The sequence below is a fragment of the Fukomys damarensis genome, unplaced genomic scaffold (genome assembly GCF_012274545.1).
Source record: "Fukomys damarensis isolate Sample0158 unplaced genomic scaffold, DMR_v1.0_HiC HiC_scaffold_35, whole genome shotgun sequence".
NCBI classification, from domain to species: domain Eukaryota; kingdom Metazoa; phylum Chordata; class Mammalia; order Rodentia; family Bathyergidae; genus Fukomys; species Fukomys damarensis.
In genome coordinates, this window is record NW_022900947.1 from 54,166,320 (window position 1) to 54,178,741 (window position 12,422).

Genomic DNA, 12,422 nt, shown 5'->3' on the forward strand with positions numbered 1-12,422 from the left:
CGAGTTTACAATAGAATTATTTCATGCCATTTATCTAAGAATTGGCACATTTAAAAGAAAAAATATTTTCAATGCAATGTTTGTAGTTAATATAAAATCTTGCACATATGGTGAAATGAATCTTCTGCAAACATATCAAGCAATGCATGTAAGAACAAAGGATTTATGTGAATTGTGTACTAGGAAATATATAAATTAGTGACCAAATATGTAGAGTGCAATATGCATACCAATATATGAAAAAGGTGAACAGATAATTCTCAAGTGATAAAATGCCCAGGAACACATAAAAGATGACAAAAATTATTGATGCTTTTAGAAGGAAAAATCAACTCAATAATTGGTTTCCCAAGAATAATTATAACATATGAAGCTCTGAGGAAACTATTACTGTGTGAGTACAATGTAAAATCATGCTGTCCAATAGAACTGCCACAACTATTTGATACTGTGATAAAACGTTAATGAATCTGTGATGCAAAATTACTTCTACCCATACGCATTTATGTAGAGGATGTTCTTTTAGGATGTGGATGACTATAGCCAATGAAGATACCTCCACTTAAATTTACATGATTAACCAGTCATGGTGGCATGTGCCTGTAATTCTAGCCACTTGGGGTCTGAGGCTGCAGATCCCGTGAGCCCAAAAGTTTGAGAACAGCCTGGGTGGCACAAGGCAGTGTGTCTAAATGAACGGTGAATGAACAGAATGATTGATGGTATATAGCCATTACAGAAAGTGGATAGACTCTCCTTGTTCTGCTGTGAAAGATAAAGTAAGTTTTAAAAATTATTCTTAAAAAAAAGAAGTATATGTCAATTTAACACAAATACAAAGAAAGCAGTCTGAACAAATGAACAGAATTTCAAGATAAAAAACTTAATGTTTAGTAGCTCTGCAATATTTGTTCTTTCAAAATAATATTTTCACAAATTAGGCTTGAAATTAGTAAAATAAACAAATTTATTTCCATTTCTGAGCTCTACTATTTGATATAATCTCATCACTTTATTAGTGCTATTTGAAATACTTGAATGGACAAGGAATCTGACATGCTATCTATTGAATATACTTGTATCTGCTCTGGAAAACAATTTCATGTTTAAACTGTTCAAGTTTTCATAGATGTGTAAATATATTACCTTGTATATGGATATATACCTACCTAAATATATTTCTATATAAGAATTTCACTAGATGTAAAATCCAAGCTGTCACAAATTTGCTCTATTTTAATGTCAGTATTTGGTGAATTTTGTAGTAGTACATTTGTAAATTATTTTAGCATAGCATGGTGCTTCTCACTCTTTTTATTCTGGATCCTGTAACTACTAAATGATGTGGGGTTCAGCAAGTTCTTTCATCTGTCTAGGACTCAGCTACCACTCCAGTGAAATGGATAAAGAGTAACCAGTCTACCTATTTTGTGGTATTGAAGGAATGAATATGTTAACATAGAGAATTCAGTAGAGTTGCAGCATATGAAAAAGTTCAATTTGCAGTAACTAGTATCAGTACTAAATACATAAAAGCTTTTCCACAGTGATGCTAATTTTCATATAATTACCAAATATATTTTTAAATATAATATATTTCAAATAGAAATGAAAAAATTAATAGCACTGGCTGTTTCAAATGTGTAGAAATTATACTTGTGTGAGAAACCAGACTGATAAATTAGGGTCTCTGAGTCAAGACTGACCAGTCATCTTTCTTTTTGTAATTGACATTAAATTTCCATAATATTGGCTGGGCTTGGTGGTGCCTGAATGTAATCCCAGAACTCAAGAGGATGAGTCGGGGTGGGGGGATCATGGTTAGTTAAAGGCCAGTTTGGGCTAAAAGTAAATTCAAGGCCAACCTCAGCTGCATACTGAGAGAACTTTTCAAGAAATAAATGAAAAGTTACAGCACAAAACATGAAATTTATGACTTTTCAGCATAAAATTTATTGGCATCAATATATTTTCAACATTCTACAACTCTCACCACTATCTAAATTAGGAATATTTTTACTCCCCTCAAACATACTTTTGTCCCCTTAAGAGACACACTTTCCAGTTCCTCTTCTCCTGACCTGCAATAGTGGCATTATGTATTCTCATTATTCTCTACCTATTAGATCATCCAAATCAAAAGAAATTCATGAAGAAATATAAGTTTTGCCACTAGTTAATTTTTTCCTTACCTATTTATATTCAGTCTGGCCTTCACTGCAATTCTCTGATAATTATTTGATTAGGCTTTTTCTTGAATAAATGCAGAATTTACAGAAAGACTTTACACAAAAGATTTAAAACAGCCACTTCTCAGAGGTCTCCACTCTCTGTCCATTTTATAGAAATACCTGCAGTCATTTCTGTCTCATTTCTACTCAGTAACACAGTATAGTGAGAAATTATGTGCAGCGGGATTTATATACGTCTTCCTTTGGCCTACACACAGTATTGTGTGGAGTCCTGTGACATACAGAATACTCAGGTGCAAAAGCTTTTTAATAAAATGAGATCCTAGTTGTTCATTCTTTGCGCTAGTTCCATGTGACTGAGGTTTTGTTCCTAAAAGTCTTATCTTCCAGAGTTCTACCTAACCTATCTTCTAGCCAGTTTACTGTTTTGGTTTTAATATTTAGATCTTTGATCCATTTTAACTTTAGTTTAGTGCATGTTGAAAGATAGAGGTCTAATTTTAATCATTGTCAAGTAGAAACCCAATTTTTTTGAGCACCATTTAGTACAAGGGCTGTTTCCTCCAGTGAAATTCTTTGGCTCATTTGTCAAAAATGAGGTAGCTAAATATACCTGGATAACTTTCTGCATTTTCTAATCAGTTACATTCATCCTTGGGTCAGTTTCTTTGCCAGTACCATGAAGTTTTTATCACAGTACCTTTGTAGTACAGTTTTAAATATAGTTCTGGAATCATTAGCCACAGCAATTAGACAGGAGAAAGAAATAAAAGCAATAATGATAGAAAAGGAAGACATTACAGTGTGATTATTTGCTGAAGATATGATACTCTACATAGAAGATGAAAAGAAACACTCTGCCAACAGATCTCTAGACTTACTTGACAAATTCAGAAAAGTCGCTGGATACAAGGTAAACACTCAAAAATCAATAGCCTTCTTGCACATAAATAACAAACTCACAGAGAGTAAAATTAGGGAAACAACCCCTTTCACCAAAAGTATCCATAAAAATGAAATAACTAGGAATCAATCTAACATCAACAACAACAAAAAAACCACAAAAGCCCTCTACATTGAGAACTACAACACTCTGAAAAAAGAGATTGAAAATGATATAAGAAAATGGAAAGACATCCCTTGATCCTAGGTAGTAAGAATCAATATAGCGAAAATGGCCATAATTCTTAAACTGCTATACAGATTCAACGCAATCCTTTTTGAAATCTCAACAGTATATTTAACAGACCTAGAGAAAATAATCCAAAAATTCATTTGGAATCAGAATTGACCTAAAGTAGCAAAAGCAATTCGAGGCAACAGAGACAAGGCAGGGGATATCACATTCCCCAAGGTAAAACTAAGCTACAAAGCCACTGTGATAAAAAAAAACTTTATGGTAGTGCAAAGAAACAGACCCAAGGATCAGTGAAACTGATTAGAAAATACAGAAAAAACTCCTGACATATTCATCAGCTACACAATCTTTGAAAAAGGAGCCAACCATCTTCAAGGGAGGAAAGATAGCCTCTTTAATAAATGATGTTGGAAAAACTGGCTTTCGATTTGTCAAAGATGAAAATTACACCCATATCTTTCAACATGCACTAAACTAAAATCCAAGTGGATTAAAGATCTAAGTATCAAAACAAATACTATACTTGCTGGAAGATAAGTTAGGTAAAACTCTTGAAGATATCAACATAGGAAATGACTTCATGAACAAATACACAGTAGCACAAGAACTAGCACAAAGAATCAACAATTGGGATCTCATATTTTTAAAAAGTTTCTGCATTGCCAGGGAAATCACATGCAGTGCTAAGAGACAATCTAAAATATGGGAAAACATTTTACCAGCTATGCCTCACACAGAGGTCTACTATCTAGAATATATAAAGAATTTAAAAAAAGTTAGACTCCCCCAAATATAAAGACCCAATTCTAAAATGGGCATCTGAAATGAACATTTCTTAGACAAAGAAGTAAACGCAACAAATAGACATGCAAAGATGTTCAATATCACTGATCATTTGAGAGATGCAGAAAACAATAAGATTCCATCTCACTCCTTAAAGAATGGCTGCTATCAAGAAATCAACTGGGCTGGAGATTTAGCTCTAAAACAGGCACTGGTTCTGCCACCTGCTTTACAAGGAACCAATTTCAATCCCCAGTACAAAAATCAATCAACCAATCAATCAACCAATAACAAATGCTGGTGGGGTTGTGGGGCGGTAGAAACCTTTCTTCATTGTTGGTGGGAGTGCAGACTGGTGCAACCACTGTAGAAATCAATATGGAGATATCTCAAACAACTAGGATTAGAAGTCCCATTTGACCAAGCTATTCCTATGCTGGGTATCTTTCCAAAAGAATTAAAAATTTCATATCACAGAGATATGCTCACCTATGTTTATAGCAGCACAGTTTTTAATAGATAAATTTGGAGACAGCCCAAGTGCTCATCAACTGGAGACTGGACAAAGAAGATGTAGTTTTTATATAAAATGGGTTACTACTCAGCCATAAAGAATGAGAAAACAGAGATATTTGTAGCTTAGTGGATTGAAATTTAGGCCTTTCTCTTAAATTTAATTAATATGATACACATGTGTAAATACTGAATAGTTTTTCTGGTGTGAAAAATTAACAGTGTAAATAAGGATCTAAATGTGTAATTGATATTGTATAATAGGAAAAAAATTCTAAAAGAGTAGAGGAAATGCAAGGGGTAGGGGAAAGGTAAAGGGGGAAAAGAAAAATATGTGAAAAGTCAAAACATGGAAACAATGTCTTTGTAAACAGGGAATGGTGGAGGTTGTGAAGGGAGGGCTAGGAAATGGGGAAAAATAAGTACTAAGATGAGTCTCATAAGGGACAAGATCCCAATGATGAATGCAACCATATTGTGTACTTAAAATGTACCAATAAACTTAATAAAGATGAAAAAATAATGCACCTTGGATAGTAGTCATTTTTGGGTTTAACAGTTATGAATTTCCTCCACAAAGTCAGTCTAATGTATTCTGGTAAAAGAAGTCTGGCACATTTATTTTTAGTTCTATCAGCATGGTCCCCTGGACTATGGCAATCTCTAGGTAAGATTAAGCAACATTTTATAAGAGATTAAAGAACCTAAATCAAAGGATGCAGAGGATTTCAAACCAACACTAATTAAGAGAGACAAAGAAGGACACTACATCCTTGTAAAGGGAACAATCCAAGAGGAAGAGAAGATATAGATAGATAGATAGATAGATAGATACATAGATAGATAGAGATATATTTGGCATATGTATATACCAAACACTAGTGAGCCCAACTATATAAAAGAAATACTAACAGATATGAAAAATCAAATAAGCACTAATACAACAGCAGTGGGGCCTCAGTACCCCACTGTCACAAGTAGCTACAACAACAAGAGAAAAAATAAACAGTGAAATGTTAGAACTCCAACTTTTGAAAAAAATCGACCTAATAGATGTTTACAGAGCGTTCCTCCCCAAAAAATCAGAATACACATTCTTTTCAATTGCATATAGGTCATTCTCAAATATAAACCACATAATTGCTCATAGAACATACTGAAGTATGTGCAAAGGAATTGTAGTTGTCAACTGTTTATTATCAGATGACAATGCGATAAAAATTGAGTTCTGTAGCAAAAGAAGCCACAAGAATTTCAGAAACACATGGAAATTGAACAACACACATTTGAATAACCAACTGGTCACAGAGGAAATTAAAGAAGAAATCAGACAGTTTTAACAATTTAACAATATTGACAAGAGAACATATTGGATTCTATGGAACACAATAAAAGCAGTTCTACTAGGGAAATTCATAGCAGTGAATACTCATATTAGAAAAACAGAATGAGTTCAATTAAACAGCCTGATGGTGAACCTTAAACTTCTAGAAAAGAAGAGCAAGGCAAACCCATAGCTCATACAAGGGAGGAAATTATAAAGATTAGGGCAAGAATCAATACAATGGATAACAGCAGAATGATACAAAAAAAAAATCAACGAAGCAAAGAGTTCGTTCTTGTAAAGAATAAACAAAAGTGGTAAACCCTTAGCCAAACTTATCAAAAAAAAAAAACAAAGAAAGAAAAGAAAAAGCCCAAATCCATTCAGTTAGTAATGAAAATGATGAAATTACAGTGGACCCAGCAGAAATACAGAGAATCATAAAAATCTATTTCAAGAACCTATATACCATTAAGGTGGAAAATACAGAAGAAATGGACAGATACTTAGATATGTATGAATTACCAAAGCTGAAAAAAGATGACCTAAAAATTCTAAACAATCCAATATCAATCAATGAAATTGAATGCCTAACTAAAAACTTACCAACTAAGAAAATCCCAGGCCCTGGTGTCTTCACTGCTGAATTATATAAGACATTTAGAGAGGAACTATTGCCACTACTGTTTAAACTCTTTAAAGCAACAGCCGATATCATACTAAATTAATATAAAAAACTGAAATCCTTCAGACTAAAATCAGGAACAAGACAGTGACTGCTCAATATATTTTTGGAAACATTAGCCAGAGTAATTAGACAAGACAAAGAAATAAAAAGAATAAAGATAGGAAATGGAGTCAAACTGTCATTACTTGCAAATGACACAATACTCTATATAGAAGACCCAAAGAAACCCACCAAAAATCATCTGGACTTAATAACCAAATTCAGCAAAGTAGCCGGATACAAGGTCAACACAGAAAAATTAATAGTTTTCCTGTGCATGAACACAGCCTCACTGAGAGAGAGGTAGGGCTAACAATTTCACAATAGCATCCAAAAAAATTGAAATACCTAGGAATACACCTAACAAAAGAAATCAAAGACCACTGCTCTGAAAATTACAGCACTCTCAAAAAGGTGATTGAAGATGTTATCAAAAATGGAAAAAAAAATCCCTTGCTCCTGTATAGGAAAAATCAACATAGTGAAAATGGCCATACTTACTAAACTGCTACATAGATTCAATGCAATCCCAATTGAAATGTTGGCATCATACTTCATGAACCTTGAGAAAACAATCCAAATTCATTTGGAACAAGAAAAGACCTAGAAGAACAAAGGAAATTCTAGATAATTAAGCTAAAGTAGGGAATATCACAAACCACAACTTCAGTCTATACTACAAAGCTACAATGATTTTAAAAGCATGGCACTGACAAAGAAACAGTCCTGAGGACTAGTGGAACAGATTAGAAGATGGAGAAACAAGTCCAGACACACTCAGCCACCTCATCTTTAACAGAGGAGCCAAACACCCTCATTGGAGGAAAGATAGCCTCTTTAATATATGGTGCTGGAAAAACTGGATTTCAATTTGTCAAATATTAAAACTAGACCTATACTCACCATGCACTAAACTAAAATTGAAATGGATTGAAGATCTAAATGTCAAAACAGATACACTAAACCAGTTGGAGGAGAGGTTAGGTAAAACTCTTCAAGACATTGGCATAAGAAAAAATTTTATGAACAAAACCTCAGTTGCCTTTGAATTAGCATAATCAACAAATGGGATATCTTCTTATTGAGGCAGGCCTGGTGCCACTGAACTAAATCTCTGTCCCAGGGTCTCTTATTAAAAATCTTCTACACAGCAAGAGAAACTACGAACAGTGTGATGAGTCAACTTACAATGTGGGAAAAAATTGTCACCCGCTATTACTCAGATAAAGCTTTCCACAACAGACGTTGGGGAGGGGCTATACTCACCCAAACTGCCACAGACTGCAACAGTATCTTTACAAAATAATAATAACAAAGATCTACAATCTGTGGCATGAAAAATATTTTAATACACATAAATTACTTCAAATATGTTTTTTAGAATAGCATTTAGTCTTCCAAAATAAACATTTCTATTATTACTAATTTTTATTATTGACACTGTGAATTATCCAATACATGCCTGCAGCGTTATATGTAATTTTTCTCTTAATAGAGACTGGTTTTTCAAACAATCATTATTGTATTCTTCATCACATGTCCTAAAAGCAGAGAGTCTATAGCTTTACTTAAAAATACATATATAAACTTTTACAATTGAATGGACAAATAGAACTACTGAAAAATAAAATGTCAATATATCCTAGATTGTGTGAAAGTTTTTAATTAATATACATACTTGTTCCCTACAGTATTTGTAGTGGAACCTAATATTTAGCTTATTTTCACCCCAAGTATTTTAACCATTCCTTCAAGAGTCCGTGCTTTTATAACTTTGAGCCCAAAAGGAATGGTTTACCTTACTGTCGGAAATGTTTACTTCAGCCCACTAAATGCTATTTTGAAATAATATGTGAAGTAATTTATGTGTATTAAAATATTTTTCATGTCATACAGTGTAGACCTTTATTAGTAGTGGTAGTAGTATTATAAAAAAAGATAATGTTGCAATTTGTAGCTAGATGCCCATTTAAAGCCTCATGAACTTATGGGTGGGGCTTTTTGAAGTGGCTGAATTATGTGTATGAATAATGATTAAGGGCATGTAATAATTAGATTAGTCCACGGATTGCTTTAGCAGAGTTCTGCTGTGGATAAGAGGAAGGCCCACGTGTGTGTGGGTGGCACCATTCAATAGGCTTGTGATCTGGATGGGGTAAAAGAGTAAAAGGAAGACATGGCAATGCTTCTGCTACTTTTGGCTCTGCTGCCAGAGACAGTTTCTGCTCTGCCATGAACATCTGCCATGCTCCCCTGACTTGGAGCCAGTCAACTTTGGACTGAAACATCTATAAAGTATGAGCTGAAATAAAACTTTGCCCTTTAACTTTTGAGTGTTGTGTATTTTGTCTCAGCACTGAGAAAAGTAACTTATAGTAACATTAGTCTCCATGCATATTCTAATTTTAATCATTTCCTGCCTGAAATCATAAACCAGTCAAGTACTCTCTCTTTTCTCAGTCTTACACTCAGGAAATATCTGTTAACTCAAAACAGAATTTTGGTAATGAAGTAAATCTGATCCTACTTCCCATACTTAAGTTATTTTCCTAGCTCCTGGATTCCCCAGTTGTTTCAAACTCCTTTTTACATCACGATTGTAATCTACCTCTTTACTCAGCTTTTGCCTTCAAAACTAAATTTGGCATTGGGAAATGGTACTCACTATTCCATTTTTTTCATGTATTATTCTTTTCAATATTTTCCACATACTTTATATCTTCTTATAGTGCTACTAAATAGCTACCTTTGCAATAATTTCTTTTAGGTCTGTGATCCTTCTTTATTATAGTCTTTTAACTTTCTGATATTACTCATTTACACTCTTCAAGCTTTCTTTAAAGTATTTTGTGCAGAAACTGTGTCTACATTCTTTTTCTGAAAATCTATCGTATAACTCTGATTCATGCCAATCATTCATTTAATTTGCTTGGATTGTATGACTGACAGTTTCTTATGCATTGAATAGTTAAATACTTAATTTACCAGATGCTATTCTAAAAATAGTTCAGATATTTTACCTTATTCTTTAATGATGATAAAAGGCAGATGTGTGTGATGGTATAAAAATATGTAATTTTCTAATTGGCAGGTCCTTTGTCTCACTTTATATATCTCTCCCACTTTGAGTAAGAATTCTAGAAGAATCAAGAAAAATCATTCCCATTGGAAACAAAAAGCAAACAGAAAACACAGAGGAGTGCAGTTATATTAGGTGAGAGTTTTACAGGTTTGCATTGGAGTCCCAACAACAGTGTCAAAATTTGGTTAAGAATGGGTCAGGAAAATAGCAAATTCCAATAAATTTCAATGGGTTGCACTTTCAATGGGTTGCACTTTTGCTTGTCCCATTTCTTAGATAATGCAGTGAATCTTCCCTTCAAGTAAAAATAAAATTTAAAAAGTATGGGACATAAGAAAATGTTTGTATGATGATAGCAGATAACTTTTGGGAAAATGAAATTGTGTGATCACTGAAGTCTGAAGTCCCATTGCTTTGATATATTAAATATATATTTATGTGTTCAAAGTTATATTTGCCCATGATTTAATTTACATGTATAATATATACATTTTATAGAGGCAAATTGAAATAGTTTGAGAGTAGTCATATTGTTAATTCTGTATCAATATGCTCACCAATTGAAGAGTATTAAATTAAAATAAAGTAGAATTAATTTAATTTGTTCTCTCTTAATGACCCAAAAGTAACAAATACAAATGTAAGCAGATGTGATCAAGGACAATTAGGGCTAAAAGAAAAGAAACAAGTTGTCTTAAGTACAGATTCCTCCTTCTGAAGGTGAATGGAAACTCATATAAATAAATGTAACTTCATCTACTGCAAACATGTACTTATAAAATAAATACATGTTAAAAAGTAGTTTATCTGAAAAATAAGTTGATGCTACTAAAACCATGGAAATGGCTTTTCATATTTACTCAATCTATTTTCTATAATTTTTCAAGTGAATATTCATGATATCATTTACAAGGAAAACATGAGTAATTCATTGGGTAACACTTGAATATTTTAATTTCTACATAAGGGAAAATCATATTATCAGAAAAACTGTATTACTATCTGTACAATTGTGTGACAGTACATTTAAAAACTTTAGTTTACATGGCTATATTTTTTTTCTTTTATTAAGTTTATTGGTACATTTTAGGTATACAGTACAGTTTCATTCATTACTGAGATCTTGTACCTTTACATGATAGGTCTTGGTTCTCATTTTTCCCCCTTGTCCATGCCTTCCCTTCACCCCCTCCTCCCCTGCCCATTTACAAACACTTTGTTTCCATTTTTTCATTTTGTCAATTTTTTTTCTTTTCCCTTATTTCCTTTTCCCTACCTTTCCCATCTACACCTTTAGCCCTTTTCTTCCTATTTCACACTGTCAATTATCTCATTAGGATCTTGTATACTATTATAGTTTTTCACACCAGAGAAACTATTTGGTATTTACACATGTGTGACTTATATATTTCACTTAGGAGTATATCCTCAATATGTATCCATTTTCCTATGAATGAATTTAATTTCTCATTTTTTATGGCTAAGTAGTATTCCATTTTATAGAAAAAACACATCTTCTTTATCCAGTTTCCAGCTGATGGGCAAATGGGCTGTTTCCAAGTTTACCTATTACAAACTGTGCCTTTATAAACATGGGTGAACATATATCACTTTGATATGATTCTTTTAATTCTTTTGGAAAGATACCCAGCAGGGGGATGGCTGGGTCTAATGGAACCTCTAGCTCCAGCTCTTTGAGGTATCTCCATATTGATTTCCATAGTGGTTGCATCAGTCTGCACTCCCACCAACAATGGAGAAGGGTTCCTTTCTCCCCACAACCCTGGCAACATTTGTTATTGTTTGATTTCTTGATAGCAGCCATTCTTTGTGGGGTGAGGTGGAATCTCAGTATTGTTTTCATCTGCATCTCTCGAATGACCAGTGTACATGGCTATAATTATCGAGACAGTTAGATTTTTTTATTTTTTAGAGAGGCAGAAAGTATAGTTAAATACACATGTAATTTATTTTTAAAAATTAGTGTTTTCAGTATTGCAAGTTTATGGTTTCTTCTATTGCTCCATGAAAAAGCTGGCCACTGATCCTCTACTATAAGTTTTAAAAAAATATTTGTGAGATAGGCAACTTATTTTACACTTTCACTTTGGCATCTCCCTGGTAACAGATAAATTTGTCTGATTTTGTATTCATGAATGCTCCCCTTTCCAGGCAAGTGGAAAGTTACACCCTCATTCTATCAACTGAAACCATAACTACCCTAGAAGTTCACTGTGAATGAATACTTGAATTCTCCTTAAGGACCTGAAGAAAATTTCAAATTGAAGCAAAGTATCATATTTTTCCTTCTCTGTACATATAATTTATCCACTTAATTTTGACATAAACATAGGGATACAGAAAGAAGCAAATAGAAAGGCCCAAGAGTGCTATTCCAAAGTGTAATCATGAGAGAAGAAAACAAAAAATTCATATATGAAAGCTGTATTTCAAGTATTTTAGTTAGCAGTTCACCATAGGTGGAAATGCCACATACAGGAAGGATATACTTAGTCACTTGTGTTTAGTTATAAGAAAATAATTTTTAATTTCTGAAGAACATAATTGATTTCTCTGAGTTCTGGATATCTGAGGGTTCAGGAGATGCCAACAACAGGATTATTGTTTATTGAGGATTTGTTATCTGCTTCCAAAATGGCTCC